Raw genomic sequence first — 20,301 nt, 5'->3', positions numbered from 1 at the left:
TAACATATTGTGTTTAAATACAATTCTGCTGCTGCTGATGGCCCACAGTGCCTCATGGATGCCCAGTTTTGAGCTGCCAGATCTGTTCATTTCTTCCCTCAGATATAATTGAAAAAAAAAATTCTGAAGAAATGCATGAACTAAATAAAAAGGAGAGAGAAATAAATACTGACAAAATAGATGGCAGCATTGGAAGGTAAAAAGATTTCAGATTTATTATTGATGAGTGAGAGGAATTTCTCACATTTTGGGGCTTCTGTAAGTGGATTTACTGCATCAGAGTAGAAGTACTGTTTCAGGCCTTGTTAGCTCAGTTGGTGGAGCATGAGACTTTTAATCTCAGGGTCTTGGATTTGAGACCCTTGTTGTGTGGTTGCTCTTCCCTTTTTCAGTCTTCATCGGCAGAGAGTTCAAGGAGTGTTTGAAATTAAATTCAACAACATCACCAGATTTCAACCCCCACCCCTTGCCCCCCTCCCAGTGTAGTTGACAGGACCATCAACCTCTGCCTTACCCCTTCCCCTCCCTCCCAGAACTGCGACAGGGATCCCCTTGTCCTCACTTTCCACCCCACCTGCCTCCACATCCAAAGGATCATCTTCCACCATTTCCACCACCTCCAGCGTGATGCCACCACCTACCTCATCTTCCCCTCCCCTGTCAGCATTCTGTGAGAATAAGAAATACTGAAATGTTGTTTCTACAGCTTGTGGAAAGTTACCAAGAAGTCATTTGTACACAACATAATGAAATCACTGAAAAAGAGAACTGATAAGGGTATGTAAGTAGAGACCTTAAGACAGTACATCACTGACAAAGAGAACTGATAAGGGTATGTAAGTGGAGACCTTAAGACAGTACATCACTGAAACAGAGAACTGATAAGGGTATGTAAGTACAGACCTTGGGACAGTACATCACTTAAAAATTGTGCTTAGGCAGATAAAAGAGAAACAGCAAGAGTTAGAACAAAGGATGTAGTGAATAAGAAACTGCCCCACTAAGATAAAGGCTGACAGCTGCAAGTTAAAACACACAATGGAGAGCCAAATAAGGTAAAACAAAAACAAGAGTTAGGGGCTAGAAAGTTAGAGTAGGGGGAGAAGTAAACAGAGGAGGAGACTGTAGCAACCATAGGATAGGTTAGTGTCATAATACGTTATAACCAATAATGTAAAATAAAGGCGTGGACAAATGGATTTGTATTGTATAAACATGAACTGAATATGTTGATCGGTGTGCCTGCTTGTAGGACACCCGATCTTGCAAGAACGTTAAATAAACTTACTTCTTCAGAGTTTGACTTGGTGTAAATTATTATTAAGTGGGCTACGTTTCTCACAATTGGGGGCTCGTCCGGGATCTCTTCATCATTGCCAGGACCGCGGCCGACGACAGACGAGAAGAGGCGTCCCGTTAATTTAAAAACGGTCTCGTTTCTCTCGTTCTTAGCGGACCCGAGTAATTGACTGAAAACGATCCTAGGGAAGTCACTCTGAACGAGTATTTAGTGCGGCGGGTACACATGTGAAGTCAGGCAACTCCGTGCACGGACCAAGGTAAGAAAAACGACTTTTAAGTATTATCTTGGTGACTTATGGTTAACTGTAGGATAAGACCTTCTAAGTACCAAATGTCCTTGAGGAGTGATTTTACAGTCCTGCAGTATAAGACCCTTCAGCTAGGAGGTGAGTACTGTATGGTATAAGACCCTTCAGTTAGGAGGTGAATACCGTAAGGTATAAGACCCTTCAGCTAGGAGGTGAATACCGAAGGGTACAAGACCCTTCAGTTAGGAGGTGAATACTGTCGGGTATAAGATCCTTCAGTTAGGAGGTGAATACCGTAAGGTATAAGACCCTTCAGCTAGGAGGTGAATACCGTAGGGTACAAGACCCTTCAGTTAACCATGGGAAATAAATCGTCTAAAAAGGAAGACGATGGGAGACAAGGAAAGTCTGCCGGCAACATCCCTCCAGAAAGTCCATTGGGACGGATGTTGGAGTATTGGGATTTAGAGTCAAAAACCAAGGAGAAAAAGACCCAAATATGACCTAAGGACAGCAAGAAGGACCACCCCTAAACCCGACGATAACGACGACGATAGAGACAGAGAGTCTCCTAAGACAATGATGCCCTTGAGAGAGGTACCAATCGGAAATAATGAAATTGGATTCGTTAGTGCACCATTAACGTCAGGAGAGGTAAGAGTGTTTAAAAAGGAAATGAAAGTCCTCGTAGAAGACCCCTGAAAATTTGGGAAAGAGAAAACCCTCCCGGGGTAGGGGGAAACGAACCAGCTGAACAAACATACCCTAATCAAGACCCGCAGTGGCAGAACAATAATATCGGCCATAGGGGCCAGATGAAAGACCTTAGAAATCTGATAGTAAAAGGCATTGTTGTAAACAAGTAGTTGAAGCCCCTGCAAAACTTATGCCTTTACAGAGTTACCGCAGGCCCCTCTGATGGCACAAGCAGGCGACGTATTGAGTGCGACCCCTCTGGGTGTTGAAGGCTGTTTCTAGACAAATAGAGACCATTAAAGGCACCTAGGTGGGATCAAGGGATTGATTTTTAAAAATGTTTTGAAGAATCAAAAGGGGGGACTGTGAGAACAGAATTTAGATTTTAGAATTTTTAAGAACAGAATTACATGGGAACATTTAAGATGAAACAATTAATCAGTCATGTATTGCTAACAAGCTAGCTGACTTCATAACTTCAGGGCTGCAGAGGCAACTTGGCCTTGCAGCTGGTACAGTGAGAGAGAGAGAGAGCGAGACCTTGTACTTCAACAGCACTCTTCTTATCACCCAGACATGACAATCCTAGGGAAAGGCTAGAATGAAAAACATACCGACCAGGCTAATACACGCCCCCTTGTTAGAGGGTGGCTCAGCCTACCCTGAAACAATTAATCAGTCATGTACTGCTAACAAGCTAGCTTCAGTGCTGTAGGGAGGGACAGCTTATCAGAAATGACTTCATAACTTCAGGGCTGCAGAGGCAACTTGGCCTTGCAGCTGGTACAGAGAGAGAGAGAGAGAGAGACATTGTATTTCAACAGCACTCTTCTTATCACCCAGACATGACAATCCTAGGGGAAAGTTAGAATGAAAAACATACCGACCAGGCTAATACACACCCCCTTGTTAGAGGGTGGCTCAGCCTACCCTTCTGATTCAGCAGTGGCTGAGTTTTTTATATTTGCTTTTATCTTATACTGTTTAAATGTTATTTGAGCAAATAGATCCATATAATCCTGGTGAATATATATAATCATATATAAGTTGATCAGTAGTGAGAGAAGGTTATCATAGAATGATAAAAGGGGGGAATGTGGAAGTGAGCAGAAAGGCATGGCACTATGCTTAATGGGAAATATAGCCAAGTTAGGAATAGTAGCTTTGCTGAGCTTTGATTTTAAGTGGCAGAAACCACAATGAAATAGCTAAAAGGGATGGCCAGAGTGTGTGCAAGCTGTGGCAGCCACAGCACTTCAGACCAAGGAAGTCATTTTACCTCGAAGCTATAACAAGAAATAGTTAGGGGATTGGGAATCCAATGGGACTTCCATACCCCTTGGCACCCTCCCTCTTCAGGGCGGGTGGAAAGAATGAATCAGACCTTAAAGAAACACCTGTCCAAAGTGATACTTGAAACAAGGTTACCCTGGACAAAATGTTTACCCATAGCGATACTCAGAATTCGGACAGCCCCTAGAAAAGATGTGGGACTGTCCCCCTATGAAATGCTATTCGGATTACCCTATATGGGAACCAGGGGCAAGATGCCAACCTTAGAAACTAAAGTTTCGTTTCTAAAGAACTATATACTGGCGTTGTCTTCCTCATTGTCATTCCTCAGGAAGCAAGGCCTGTTAGCACAGACACCGCCTCTCGAATTTGCAGTGCACAAGATCCAACCAGGAGATTGGGTTCTGGTGAAATCGTGGAAAGAGACTAAACTACAACTGAACTGGGAAAGACCATACCAGACTCTCTTAACCACTGAAACAGCCATAAGAACGGCAGAAAGAGGTTGGACCCACTACACAAGAATCAAGGGGCCGGTACAAACCCCGGCCGAGGAAGGAACTTGGACAACCGAATTAACAGAAGAACCATTGAAAATAAAGCTAAAAAGATTTTGAGTAACAAACTTTTTTTTAATATAACGGCGCGAGCGCGGAAATACTGTCTGTAATATTGTGTGCCTTCTTTCTTTCTTTTCAAAAGTAGCCAGGAAATAAAATGGGTTGGATGTTTTTGTATTACCCACTTCCAATTAGACAACAAGGTGTTTGGAGTAACAGTTAGAGAATGGAAAAAGAAAGGTGAATTAAAATGTTGTTTTCAGGTAACAATAGATAAGACTGGTCAACCAGCTAACAAACTAAAAGGGACCTCTCATAACGATCCTAACATCGTAAAAATAATAGAGGTAAAAGACTTGAGAAAGACAATTGAGATAGAAACCGGTTACGGGGATACAAATGCCTGGGTAGAATGGATAAAATATACTGTAAAAAGTTTGAACAAAAACAATTGCTATGCTTGTGCATCTGGTAGACCGATAGCTCAAGTAGTACCTTTCCCGCTGGGGTGGGAGCGTGACCGAAAGGGCATGGAATGCATGTTAGCCCAATATCAGGATAAGACGGCTTGGGGTATTCAAACTTGCATATCCTTGTCAATAATGTTCCCTCCCCTAGAGAAAGAAGATTCAAGGACTCCCCCTTCATTTTTAGCCACCAGTGTGAATCACACATCATGCGTATGTCGACACGGTGCGGAGCTAACCAGCAATATGGGAGAGTTCAAGTCATGCATAGAGACTGTGGACGTAACTGGAAGAGTCAGCGGAGGGAACTACTCATCATTGAATGTTCCCAGAGCGGATTTATGGTGGTATTGCGGAGGAAAAATCCTGAGACAGACCCTACCCTCCCAGTGGAAGGGGACGTGCGCAATTGTTCAATTGGCAATACCATTCACCTTGGCATTTGAGAAACAAAAGATAATAACGAGGGAAAGGGGTAAAAGGGAAGCGATAGCGAACTCTTTTGACGACCAGGTATACATGGATTTCATAGGGGTCCCAAGAGGGGTACCTGATGAATTCAAGGCCCGAAACCAAATAACCGCCGGTTTCGAGTCTTTGTTTTGGTGGGTCACTATTAACAAAAATGTAGATTGGATAAATTATATTTATTACAACCAACAAAGATTTATAAATTATACTAGAGATGCGGTAAAAGGTATAGCTGAACAATTAGACGCCACTAGTAGAATGGCTTGGGAAAATCGACTGGCTCTAGATATGATCTTAGCAGAAAAAGGAGGTGTGTGTATAATGTTAGGAGGGAAATGTTGCACACTTATCCCAAATAACACAGCACCCGATGGTTCAATCACCCGAGCACTGCAAGGGTTAACAAATTTAGCAGAGGAGATGGCCGAAAATTCAGGAGCAGACACTTCCCTGACGGGGTGGCTTGAATCCTGGTTTGGAAAATGGAAAGGCATGATAATCTCGGTTTTTACCTCCCTGATCATGGTTGTCGGAATACTAATAGCCATCGGGTGTTGTATTATTCCTTGTGTAAGAGGGCTGACACAGCGATTGATTGAGACAGCTTTGACGAAGCAGATGTCAATACAAAGAGGCCAGGAAGAGAGTATGTACCTGTTAGGTAATGACAAAGTGGATAGTATCAACGGAAATACAGACATTGAAAAGGCGGCTGAAATAATGCTCAGAGGATTTGAGAGGACATATGAGAAACCTCCGCAGTATGTAGAAAACAACAAGGATTAAGTAAAAGAAAAGGGGGAATTGTGAGAATAAGAAATACTGAAATGTTGTTTCTACAGCTTGTGGAAAGTTACCAAGAAGTCATTTGTACACAACATAATGAAATCACTGAAAAAGAGAACTGATAAGGGTATGTAAGTAGAGACCTTAAGACAGTACATCACTGACAAAGAGAACTGATAAGGGTATGTAAGTGGAGACCTTAAGACAATACATCACTGAAAAAGAGAACTGATAAGGGTATGTAAGTACAGACCTTGGGACAGTACATCACTTAAAAATTGTGCTTAGGCAGATAAAAGAGAAACAGCAAGAGTTAGAACAAAGGATGTAGTGAATAAGAAACTGCCCCACTAAGATAAAGGCTGACAGCTGCAAGTTAAAACACACAATGGAAAGCCAAATAAGGTAAAACAAAAACAAGAGTTAGGGGCTAGAAAGTTAGAGTAGGGGGAGAAGTAAACAGAGGAGGAGACTGTAGCAACCATAGGATAGGTTAGTGTCATAATACGTTATAACCAATAATGTAAAATAAAGGCGTGGACAAATGGATTTGTATTGTATAAACATGAACTGAATATGTTGATCGGTGTGCCTGCTTGGAGGACACCCGATCTTGCAAGAACGTTAAATAAACTTACTTCTTCAGAGTTTGACTTGGTGTAAATTATTATTAAGTGGGCTACGTTTCTCACAATTCTGAAGGGATAGTTCCCTCCACGACACCTTGGTCCACTCCTCCATTATCCCTGACACCTCGTCCCCTTCCCAAGGCATCTTCTCATGCATTCGCAGGAGATATAATACCTACCCTTTTCCCTCCTCTCTGCTCATTATTTAAAGCCCAAACACTCCTTTCAGGTGAAGCAGCGATTTACTTGTACTTCTTTCAATTTAGTGTACTGTATTCGCTGCTCACATTGCAGTCTCCTCCAAGCTGGGGAGACCAAACGCAGATTATGTCGAACACCTCTGCTCAGTCCGAAAGCATGACCCCGAGCTTCTGGTTCCTTGCCGTTTCAACACTCCCCCTGCTCTCATGTCAACATTTCTGTCTTGGGCCTGTTCCAGTGTTCCAGTGATCATCTCCATGGAAAGATCAATCTTACACGCTAGCTCAAATGTTGGATTTTGTATGTTAAGTATCTTTTCTCATCCAAAGATTGCACTATCAATCATTCACCACTCTGTCTTCTCCTGAACTTCGAGTTCAAATTTGTTTGTGAAGTTGAGTGCACGTTAAGACAGCACAGTCTTTGTCTTTGTGAAGGAAGTGATTTTGGAATGGCTGTTTGAAACTGCCCCTCCTTGCACAGAAATTCAGTGCAAATGCTCAAATCACCCACAATTTCTTTGTGAGAAATTTGTTCACAATTGCATTCGACATGGAAACCGCCTCAACATTAATCTCACTGAAGGAAAGTGTGACTGTGTTGTTTGTTTCAGAGTGTTGGTGCTATTATGTGTCGCTTTTAACCAAGACTGGGACACAACGCAAGGTTGATCCAAGGTTGGCATATATTATCATTCAGGAGCAAGAAAAATCAAAAGGAACCTAACAAGAAAACCCAGTCTCCAGATGTGAGAATCTGTAGATCTGCTTTGGGAAAGTGAATCAGAGCAGAATGAAGGGTGAACTGTCCGACTGCCCAGAAGAGATGAAGACACAGCTCAGTCAGCACGTTCCCCTGGTTTAAGATGCTGGAACATTCCTCACACAGAAATTATTCAACCCGATGACAAACGTGCTTACAGCCGATAATTTATTAAGATAGTTTTTTTTTTGAGCAACAACACAAACAGCTACTCGACAATGTGGAAAATTGCCCAGGTGTGTCCTGTGCATAAAAAAAAAGCAGGACAAATCCAATCTGACCAATTACCGTCCCATCAGTCTACTATCAATCATCAGCAAAGTGATGGAAGATGTCATCAACAGTGATATCAATCACCACGCATTTAGCAATAATCTGCTCATCGATGCTCAGTTTAGATTCCGCCAGGGCCTCTCAGATCCAGGCAAACATTTGGAAGCTGGAGTATAATGTGGGAAAATGTGAGGTTATTCACTTTGGTGGTAAGAACAGATAAATTAAATATTATTTAAATTGCGAGAGACTACAGAATGCTGCGGGAAAGAAGGATCTGGGTGTCTTCGTACGTGAATCACAAAAAGTTAGCATGCAGGAAGAGCAAATAATTAGGAAGGCAAATGGAATGTTACCCTTTATTACAAAGGGGAATGGAGTATAAAAGGAGAGAAGTCTTGCGACAAATGTACAGGGTGTTGGTGAAACCACACCTGGAGTACTGTGTACAGTTTTGGTCTCCTTATTTAAGGAGGGAAATACTTGCATTGGAGGCAATTCAGAGAAAGAGGTGGGCAACTGTCTCTTCCCCACCACAGCCACCTCGAGGGCAGTGTGCGGAGGGGGTTAGACTTCGGGCGTGCAGGAAGGATCTGATGGGGAGGGCTCTTCTCACTGCCAGCCAAGTTTCATCTTGGTGCTTGGTTGAAAGTTCTGGTGATGAGGCATTCCGCCAAATGACTTTGGAAGTTTGCTCGGGGAACCATCCGACTGGATCCACCATCTCCTTTTCCTGTAGGGCCTTGAGGACATTCCGTGCAGACCACTACCTGAAGGATTGGTGGTCAAAGATATTTTTCCACAGAAACTTTCCCACGAAGGATAGGTGGTACGGCACGGTCCAACTGGATGGAGCATTCCGCGGCAATGTGACCAGGCCCATCCTTCACAACGCTGGGGACAGATAGAACCTCAGCACGTAGTGACACTTGGAGATTGTGCACTGGGAATCTGCGCACAGCTTGATGCAGCCGCACACGAAGGTAGTCATCAGGATGAGGGCGACGTTGGGTACATTTTTCCCGCCCTTATCCAGGGGTTTGAACATCGTGTCCCTCCAGACCTGGTCCATTTTGGAACCCCATATGAAGCGGAAAATGGCTCGGGTGATCGCCACAGCGCAGGAGTGGCGTATGGGCCAGACCTGCACCACGTACAGCAACGTGAGCGCCTCGCACCTGATCACCAGGTTCTTACCCACAATGGAGAGAGATCGCTGCTCCCACATGCTCAGCTGATGGTGTATCCTGGTTACTCGCTACTTCCAGGTTTTGGTGCACGCCCCGGCCCTTCCGAACCATATCCCCAGCACCGTCAGGTAGTCTGACCTGATGGTGAAGGGGACAAAGGATCGGTCAGCCCAGTTCCCAAAGAACATGGACTCGCACTTGCCGTGGTTCACTTTGGCTCCCGAAGTGATTTCGAACTGGTCGCAGATGCTGATCAGTCTGCGAACGGACAACAGATCCGAGCAAAAGACGGCGACGTCATCCAGGTACAGGGAAGTTTTAACCTGAGTGACTCCACTGCCTCGGATTGTAACCCCCCCCTTATGCTTGCATCCTTCCTAATAGACTCAGCAAAGGGTTCAATACAGCAAACAAACAAGACAGAGGAGAGAGGACTGCCCTGTCTGTCTTTGCAAAGCAGGTGTAGAAAAAGATGCAGTGGTTTTTATCGCGGTTCATCCCAAGCAGCTGTGTAACACAGGGGTCTGTGCTCCAAAGGCTGTTCTCAGGGATGCACACCGAGATAAACATCAACTGCTGCTGAAGGACTATCAATTCGGTGAAAGACGCTCTTTGGTCTGCCCGAAACTTGCTGGTCTTCCAGCGCAAAGTGTTGTCCACGACCTAATGTTGCAGACAGGCACATTCCAAGGTCCAAGACAACGTGCTGAGGGGCGCACTACAGCTTGGGGCAGCCGCTGCAAAGGTTCACTGGGGAAGACCACTGTGTAAGGTACCCCCACCAAGGTGAAGTGAGGGACTGGATCCATGGAAATCCCCTCGGGCTGTATCCAGAAAATATTTCTCCGCCTCCAGGCTCACTTCTTTGACCAGGAGTCCTCCTCCCGACCAGCAGACCCATTCTCCCACCTCCAGCATTCTCCCTCTACTTGGACCCCCCCCACCCCACCCCCCGGCCACTTACCCGCTCTTCATTGAAAACTGTCGGATAGACATTTGTCATCTCAATTTCTTTGCCCCCCTCACTCACTCTAACCTGTCCCCCTCTGATCTTGAGGCACTCCGTTCTCTCAGGTCTAACCCCGACATGGTCATCAAACCTGCAGACAAGGGTGGTGCTGTTGTTGTATGGCGTACCGATCTCTACCTTGCAGAGGCTCAGTGCCAACTCACAGACACTTCTTCCTACCTCCCTCTGGACCATGACCCCATCACCGAACATCAAGCCACCGTCCAAAGGACTGTCACTGACCTCATCTCCTCTGGAGATCTTCATTCAACAGCTTCCAACCTCATAGTCCCGCAACCCGGGACAGCCCGCTTCTACCTCCTTCCCACAATCCACAAACGGGTACGTCCCAGCAGACCCATTGTGTCAGCCTGCTCCTGCCCCACTGAACTTATTTCTTCCTATCTTGACTCTATCTTTTCTCCGCTGGTCCAGTCTCTTCCCAACTACATCCGTGACTCTTCTGACGCCTGACGTCATTTTGACAATTTCCAGTTTCCTGGTCCCAACCGCCTCCTCTTCACTATGGACGTCCAATCGCGCTGCACCTCCATCCCCCGCCAGGATGGTTTGAGGGCTCTCCGCGTCTTCCTGGAACAGAGGCCCAACCAGTCCCCATCCACCACCACCCTCCTCCGCCTGGCTGAACTTGTTCTCACATTGAACAACTTCTCCTTCAACTCCACGCACTTCCTTCAAGTAAAAGGTGTCGCTATGGGTACCCGCATGGGTCCTAGTTATCCCTGTCTTTTTGTGGGATATGTCGAGCATTCTTTGTTCCAGCCCTACTCAGGCCCCCTCCCCCAACTCTTTTTCAGGTACATTGACTGTATCGGTGCCATTTCCTGCTCCCGCCCCGAACTGGAAAACTTTATCAACTTTGCTTCCAATTTCCACTCTTCTCTCACCCATACGTGGTCCATCTCTGACACTTCCCTTCCCTTCCTCGACTTCTCTGTCTCCATCTCTGGGGATAGGTTGTCTCCCAATATCCATTATAAGCCCACCGGCTCCCACAGCTACCTCGACTACACTTCTTCACACCCTACCTCCTGTAAGGACTCCATTCCATTCTCCCAGTTTCTCCGTCTTCGACGCATCTGCTCTGATGATGCTACCTTCCATGACGGTCCTTCTGGTATGACCTCCTTTTTCCTCAACCGAGGAATCCCCCCCACTGTTGTTGACAGGGCCCTAAACCGTGTCCTTCCCTTTTCCCGTACTTCTGCCCTCAACCCTTCCCCTCCCTCCCAGAACCGTGACAGGGTTCCCCTTGTCCTCACTTTCCACCCCATCAGCCTCCATATCCAAAGGATCATCCTCTGCCATTTTCGCCACCTCCAGCGTGATGCCACTACCAAACGCATCTTCCCCTCCCTTCACCTGTCAGCATTCCGAAGGGATCGTTCCCTCCGCGACAACCTGGTCCACTCCTCCATTACCCCCACCACCTCGTCCCCATCCCATGGCACCTTCCCCTGCAATCGCAGGAGGTGTAATACCTGCCTATTTACCTCCTCTCTCCTCACTATCCCAGGCCCCAAATACTCCTTTCAGGTGAAGCAGCGATTTACCTGTACTTCTTTCGATGTAGTATACTGTATTCGCTGCTCACAATGTGGTCTCCTCTATATTGGGGAGACCAAGCGCAGACTGGGTGACCGTTTTGCGGAACACCACCGCTCGGTCTGCAAGCAGGACCCTGAGCTTCCGGTTTCTTTCCATTTCAACACTCCTCCCTGCTCTCATGCTCACATCTCTGTCCTGGGATTGCTGCAGTGTTCCAGTGAACATCAACGCAAGCTCCAGGAACAGCATCTCATCTATCGATTAGGCACACTACAGCCTGCCGGACTGAACATTGAGTTCAATAATTTCAGAGCATGACAGCCCCCCATTTTACTTTCATTTTTAGTTGTTTTTTCTTTTTTCTTATTTTTTGCTTTTTTACATTTTTTACAACCTTTTATATTGCTGACCTTTTGGTCAGCTATGTGGCCTTGTCCAACCTGCACCTTCTCCTTTGTTATCTCTTGCCCCACCCCCACCTCACTTGCTTATAACCTGTGACATTTTTAATATTTGTCAGTTTCGAAGAAGGGTCAGTGACCCGAAACGTTAACTCTGCTTCTCTTTCCACAGATGCTGCCAGATTTGCTGAGTGGTTCCAGAATTTCTTGTTTTTATTCCAGAAAATATTTGTTTGCTGCAAAAAGTACATGGCAGGTAAAATGAAATGGAAGGATTGTGAGGCAATTCACTCCTGTACTGAAGGAAACTGATCTCCTTTGCAATCTTTGTATTGTTGACTTGGTGCTGTTTTTGAACTGTTTTGTAATGTATCTTTTTACAGTTTTTTTAACGAATAAAGTATATGTTGGAAATTTAAAAAAAAGTTCAGAGAAGGTTCACTGGATTTATTCCTGTGATGAAGGGGTTGTCTTGTGAGGAGGATTGAGCAGGTTGGACCGATACTAATTGGAGTTTAGAAACATGAGAGGTGATCGTATTGAGACATATAAGATTCTGAAGGGTCTTGACAGGGTAGATGCTGAGAGGATGTTTCCCCTCGTGGTGGAATCTAGAACTAGGGGACACAGTTTCAGAATTAGGGATTTTCCATTTAAGAAGGAAATGAGGAGGAATTTCTTCTCTCAGACAGTTGTTCCTCTTTGGATTTTTACCTGCAAGGAAGTCAAGGGTTATGGGGGGCAGGCAAGAAAGTGGGGTTGATGCCATGATCAGATCAGCCATGATCCTATTGAATGCCGGAGAAGGCTCGAGGGGCCAAATGGCCTCCTGCTGCTACTATTTCTGTTCTTGTGATCTCTTTGCAGCTTGTTCCAAATAGAGACAAAAGAGTGGAATTCCAGAGGAGAGGTGAGAGTAATTACCCTTGAGTGAGTGTGGCATCAAGGATCCCGAGCAAAATTGAAATCAATGGGAATCAGGGGAAAATTGTCCACTTGTTGGAGTCATACCTAGCACAAAGCAAGATGATTATGGTTGGTGGAGGCCGATCATCTCAATCCAGGACATTGCCTCAGGAGTTTCTCAGGGTAGTGTCCTAGGCTCAACCATCCTCAGCTCTTTCATTAATGAGTTTCACCTCAACTTATGTCAGAAGTGGGAATGTTAGGTGATGATTCACAACTCCTCAGATACTGAAGCAGTCCATGTCCGCAAGCAGCGAGACCTGAACAACATTCAGGCTTGAGCTGATAAGTGACAAGCGACTTGGTTGCCACAAAAGTGCTACGCAGTGAACATCTCCAATGAGAGAGAATCAAACCATCTATCTTTTAATACTCAGCAGCATTATCATCACTGAATCCCTCACCAGCAACATCTTGGGGGTTACCATTGATTATAAACTAAACTGGACCAGTCACATCTATGCTGCAGCTTTTAGCGTAGGTCAGAATCTGGGAATTCTGCAGCAAGTATCTCACCTCCTGACATACCAAAGCCTGTCCATTGTCTACAAGGCACAAGTCAGGAGTGTGATGGAATACTCTCCACTTTTCTGGATAGCTGCAGCTCCAAAAACACATAAAAAGCTCAATACCACCCAGGATAAAGCAGTCCTCTTCATCGGTACCTCACCCACCACCTTAAACATTCACTCCCTGCACCACCAGAGCACAGTGGAAGCAGTGTGTACCACCTACAAGATGCACTGCAGTAACTCGCTAAGTAACGTTCGACAGCACCATCCATACCCGTGATCACTACCACCTCGAAGGACAAGGGCAGCAGATGCATGGGAACACCACCACCTGCAGGTTCACCTCCAAGTCACTCACCATCATGACTTGGAACTATATCACCATTTCTTCACTGTTGTTGGGTCAAAATCCTGGAACTCCCTCTGCAATAGCACTGTGGGTGTTCCTACACCACATTGACTGCAGCAGTTCAAGAAGGCAGCTCCCCACCACATTCTCAAGGGCAATTAGGGATGGACAATAAATGCCAGCCTTGCCAGCGATACTCACACCCAAGAATAAATAAAAAACAAATCATTCTCCACAGATTCCCCACAATTCAGGCTTGGACATTTACTTCAGGAGCACAGAGCTTTATATAAAGTTCCAATCTTCAGATTCCATTCACCTTTCACATTATTTTCTACCAGTCCGTTAGTGTTTAGTGATTCAGCACGTGGGTCTCTGCTTCTCCAGTTTCTAACATCTCACCACTTATAAAAAACACTCTGATCTATCTTTCGTAGGTACTAGATGACCCCACATTTTAAACTCCATCTGCCAAAACATTGCTCACTCACTTAATCTATCAAGAAGATTTGAAAATAAATTTCTTGCCAAAGGATAATGTTCTGCTTCTGCTCCCTCGCCGTTTGCTTTTCCCGTTAGTCTTTCATTTGGTGTAAATCCAGAGAAAGTAAAGATGGAAGGAAGGAGGGAGGGAAAAATCTTCCTCCTTTTCGTGATCCCTATTTGATCTTCATTCCAGTCCAATTTGGGTGAAGAATTCCGATTGTCTGTCTCAATTTTAATAAAGTATAAACAATTCTGGAATCACCAGCGAGATACTGATAAGAACATGTTTCCAGGCCAACTTTCCACAAAAGCTCCCCCACAACAATGTACGAGACACTTCATACACTAACGACAAAATTGGGATCCGAACCCACACATGCAAAGCAAAACGCATTAGCACGCCACCGTCTTAACCTCTCGACCACCTTGTCAGCTATTTGGACAGTACAGATCCTGGCTGTGCAGCCAGATGTGCAATGATGGAAATGCAGCTTCTGTATGTAAATGAAATTTCCATCACATCAGGTCATGGCCTGTTGGGAATGGAGTGGTGTGAAACATTTCCAGACCATGTCCAACACGTTTCCACTCAGTGTGAAAACCCACCACGGAAAGACTGGAACATACAATCGTTTCATCACATCATGATTAACATCACTCAGACACCTGAACCATTAGGTCACTGACGAAGTCATGATGACTTCGAATTTCTCATGAAATGACAACTAAACTCACTGACTGGAAGAATTGCTTTAATTCCACATGATCAGAGAGGCACAGCCTCAGACCGACTTGGCAGATGAATATTGATTGAATAATATCTGTGTGAGGAATGTTCCAGCATCATAAACCAGGGGAACGTGCTGACTGAGCTGTGTCTTCATCTCTTCTGGGCAGTCGGACAGTTCACCCTTCATTCTGCTCTGATTCACTTTCCCAAAGCGGATCGACAGATTCTCAAATCTGGCGACTGGGTTTTCTTATTTTGTTCCATTTGATTTTTCTTGCTCCTGAATGATAATATATTCTAAACCTCGGATCAACCCTCCCCTTTGCGTCGTGTTATAGTCTTGGTTAAAAGAGACACAAAATGACACAAACACTCTGAAACATACAACACGGTCACACTTTCCTTCAGTGAGCTGTTTTCCAGGTTAAATGCAACTGCAAACACATTGCTCTCAAAGAAATTATAGGGGATTGAGTTGCCGTTGAAATATTAGCACTGGACATCTGTACGAGCAGGAACAGCCATTTCAAACTCACATCCTTCACAAAGGCAACCACTGAGCTGTTTTCTTTTGTGAATGAAATTCATAAGAAAAGTTAAATTTCACAAGAAAATGGATGTAAATGATTGATAGCTAAACTTTTGAAGCCATGATATGAATCTAAGATTTTCTGATTATTAGACAAACACTCGAACCAATTAAGCTGCTGAGCCAGATCACAAGTGCTGTGACAACTAAGGGCAGAGGAGGGCACTCTTTATTCTCATCCCACTTCTCCACAGGTCACAACATCTATGTGAACTTTTCCCACATACTGATACAGTCAATCATATACTCTATTTTTCCCAGAATAGAAGACACTGACCAGGTTTCTTTAATGAACAACAAAATTATCCATTTATTGTCGAACAAGTTTTAACTAGTCACGAAGTAAAGCATAAACACACAGGTGGAAATTTTAAAAGTTCCTTTTTCACCTTGAACAACTTTCAAAGTCCTTTTTTTTTTCTCTTCGAGCCACACGCACACACACACACCGGATAGCTGAAAAAATAAAAGGGATTTTTTTTTAAATTCAGCACTCTGTTACAGACAAAAAAAACTCTTGGGCTGTTTATTTGCTCATTTTTGAAGAAATCATCAGATGAGATATGTTGCTCCAAAACTGGAATACAGTCTAACTTCCGAGAATATGTAGACAGGTCACTAGGGTATTTTAGATCAGTTCTTTTCAGAAGGCATTGAGAATTAATTTTAGCAGGCCTTCTTCAAAGACATGCGACAAGATGAATTAACTCAGTGGACTTCTCAGGGTCTTTTAAAGATTTTCTGGAAAACAAACTGGGTTGTGGTCTTCTCTCCTTCCCTGACGATTCTTCAGGTTAACTTTATCAGCTGCTCACTCCAGCAGGTAAAACACACTTACTGCTGCAACCAAAGGTTGTGAGTTTTCTGCTGTCTTAGGTTTGCGCTGCTGCTGCCAAGGTTGTCCAATCAAGGGGCATGACTGACTTCACTAACCATATTTCTCCCGGTTACCAGGGTTTCTGTTCTATATTTAACTTGAATCATGTGACAACCAGTAAACATAGTTGCCAAATTGGCTCTTTTGGTGCTCTCTTGAAAAAGAACTGGTCCGACATTTATTCAGTTTAATTATGACTTCTTCAAAAAATATTTTAACAGAAGAAACAGAATCCCTTCCATAACATCATGTACTTTCCCTGAGCTACAGGTTATTGCAAGTCTCTCTGGCTGTGTTTATTTTAGGTGATTTTGTACTCAGGTTCTTTTGGAATCCATGTGTTTGCAGATCTTTGTGAGTGAGAGATGTGGTCATATGCTTAAAAGATTTCCCTGTAAATTATTCGTATCTCCATCTTTCCCCGAACTTTGTACAAACACATTAATATGGGAATCACACACATCAGGCCGTCAAACCTGTCTGCTAAACATTGAAAGGTGGCAGTGTTTATTGTGACGGGGTTCCATTTATGAAGACACATATTGATGATTCACACATGTAAAAATTTGTATATTATGTTCATGACATAATGACATAAATAAACATTTCCTTGCACTTGCCATGCTTGTTGAACATTTTCTCTGCTGATGCCCCCTGAATATATTAGAGAACATGGTGACGAGGTTGAGATAAAAATCTGTAAATATAGGCAGCAAACAGCAGCAGGGACTGCAGTGAACAGGATTTACGTGACATATTTGTGCTTATATTGGTGGGTGAAATAAGATACTAAACACACAAAATCCTACATTTGAGCTCGCGTAAAAGATTGCTCTGTCTATGGAGATAGCATCAAAGAATGCTCAGGAATTTTGTCCTATGCCAGTGATCGTAACACACTTCAGGGGAACTTAAAAAAAATGGTAAAATGGGCTTTCACATAACAGATGAAATTTTACACAGAGAAGTGTGAAGTGATACAATTTGGAAGGAAGAATGCCATATAAATGAAACGTTACAATTCTAAACTGGGTGCAGGAGCAGAGAGACAATGTACACCAATGTTAGAAGGATTGAAAAGGTAGCTAAGAGCAAACAGGACACTTGGCTTTAGAGGCACAGAGTGAAAGCATATAAGTTATGCTAAACCTTTATAAAATACTGGGAATGAATGGCCTCCACCTGTACCTCTACAGAAAGCTTCCATTCCAGGTTTACACACACTCGTCAGGATCACGCTCCACAGATTCTGCCCTCCAGGCTCAGACATCCACTTCAGGATCACTCTCCACAGATCCCGCCATTCCAGGTTCGGACACCCACTTCAGGATCACTCTCCATTGATCCCAGCACTATGGGCTCGGAGACCCTCTTCAGAGATCCTAAATCTCCAGACACGGACATCCTTTGAGGACCACTCTCCACAGATTCTGCCCTCCAGGCTCAGACATCCTCTTCAGAATCACTCTCCATACATCCCACCGCTCCACGCACGGATATCTCAATCAGGATCCGATCAAAGAATGTTGCTTGTCACTTATCAGCTCAAGCCTGAATGTTGTTCAGGTCTTGCTGCTTGCAGGCACAGACTGCTTCAGTATCTGAGGAGTTGTGAATCATCAGCGAACATTCCCACTTCTGACTTATGTTGAAGAGAAAGCCATCAATGAAACAGCTGAGGATGATTGGGCCTTGGACACTGCCCTGAGAAACTAGGTATCCAGTCATGAAAGGTGGAGGACAATTAAATAACGAACCAGATGAGGAGGCTCCAAAAACATCCCTATCCTCAATGTTGGTGGAGCCGAGCACGTCAGTGCAAAAGAGGAAGCTGAAGCATTTGAAACCATCTTCAGTCAGAAATTGCTCAGTGGATGATTCATCTCGGCCTCTTGAGGTCCCCAGCATCACAGCTTCCAGTTTTCAGCCAATTTGCTTCACTCCACATAATGGCAAGAAATAGCTGAAGGCACTCGATACAGCAAAGACTATGGGCCCTAACAACATTCCGGCTCTAGTGTAAATCTGAGTTCTTTTTGGCTTCAGTCTGGTTCATTAAATATACTGAGTCGGATGTGTAGGTAAAATCAATTACTTTATTTGCGCATTTAGCCGGCTGACTTACACTAATGCAACGACACTGACTCCACCCAGAGTCTGTCTGGTCCACTAGAGTAAGTGAAGTTTTTTGATACAGGTACTACTGTTTATACATTAAGATTCATGATATACCCCCTTGTTTAACCAATCAGTGCGATACAATTCGACTTCACCCACGTGGTGACATGCAGTACATCTGTTACTGAGGTTACAATACACTCCATTTTCAATACATACTTGTTACTAATAAAATATTGTTTTGTACCAGCAAGATAAAACAAAGCGGACAAGCAAGCTAATTGGCAAGAGCATCGGAATCATCAATAATCATTCTCGTCTCACTCCTTACATGGATCATGAGTCTGTCTCTACCTTGTGACAAGTAATTGCGGCGCAGCCTGCTATCTCTGTTAGGTGTACATTCCTGAGTGTTTCATGCAGTCTGCAGCTACATCAAGTCGTGGCAGTTCACGAAGATAAGAGGGGCCGAGCACTCCTTATCACTCACACAGGGATGGACATCATTTGATTCACAGGAGTCCATTTGTTCCAAACCACAGGGAGTCACACAATCAGGCCATAAAGAACAGATGTCTTTGCAATTACCAGTGTCGGCTAGTCTTTACAGTCTCACACGCTCTGCCTTTACTTTTAACTATTTCATTGTGGTTTCTGCCACTTAAAATCAAAGCTCAGCAAAGCTACTATTCCTAACTTGGCTATATTTCCCATTAAGCATAGTGCCATGCCTTTCTGCTCACTTCCACACCAGTACTGAAGACTTGTGCTCCAGAACTAGCTGCGCCCTCAGCCAAGCTGTTCCAGTAGAGCTACAACACAGGCATCTACTTGACAATGTGGAAAGTTGCCCAAGTGTGCCCTCTCCACAAAAAAAATGCAGGACAAATCCAATCTGACCAATTGCCGCCCCATCAGTCTACTATCAATCATTAGCAAAGTGATGGAAGATGTCACCAACAGTGCTATCAAGCACCACACACTTAGCAATAATCTGATCATCGATGCTCAATTTAGGTTCTGCCAGGGTCTCTCAACTCCAGGAAATAATTTGGCAGATAGAGTAGAATGTGGGAAAATGTGAGGTTATCCAATTTGGTAGGAAGAATAGAAAAGGAAAATATTATTTAAATTGTGAGAGATTACAGAATGCTGCGGTGTAGAAGGATCTGGGTGTCCTCGTACATGAATCACAAAATGTTACCATGCAGGTACAGCAAATAATTAGGAAGGCAAATGGAATGTTACCCTTTATTGCAAGGGGGATGGAGTATAAAAGTAGAGAAGTCTTGCTGCAAATGTACATGGTGCTGGTGAAACCACACCTAGAGTACTGTGTACAGTTTTGGTCTCCTTATTTAAGGAGGGATATACTTGCATTGGAGGCAGTTCAGAGAAGGTTCATTGGATTAATTCCTGTGATGAAGGTGTTGTCTCATGAGGAAAGTTGAGCAGGTTGGACCGATACTCATTGGAGTTGAGAAAAATGAAAGGAGAACGTATTGAGACATATAAGATTCTGAGGGGGCTTGACAGGGTAGATGCTGAGAGGATGTTTCCTCTCGTGGTGGAATCTAGAACTAGGAGACAGAGTTTCAGATTTAGGGCTTTTTCATTTAAGAAGGTATTTCTTCTCTCAGAGGGTCATTAATCTTTGGAATTCTTTACCGCAGAGAGCAGTGGAGGCTGGGTCATTGAATGTCTTCAAGATTTTTATCTACAAGAGAGCCAAGGGTTATGTGGGCAGGCAATTAAGTGGGGTTGAGGTCATGATCAGGTCAGCCATGATCCTATTGAATGGCGGAGCAAGCTCGACG

The sequence above is a fragment of the Heterodontus francisci genome, unplaced genomic scaffold, assembly GCF_036365525.1.
Source record: "Heterodontus francisci isolate sHetFra1 unplaced genomic scaffold, sHetFra1.hap1 HAP1_SCAFFOLD_286, whole genome shotgun sequence".
In the NCBI taxonomy this organism is placed as follows: Eukaryota; Metazoa; Chordata; class Chondrichthyes; order Heterodontiformes; family Heterodontidae; genus Heterodontus; species Heterodontus francisci.
Note: the sequence above shows the minus strand (reverse complement) of the source record.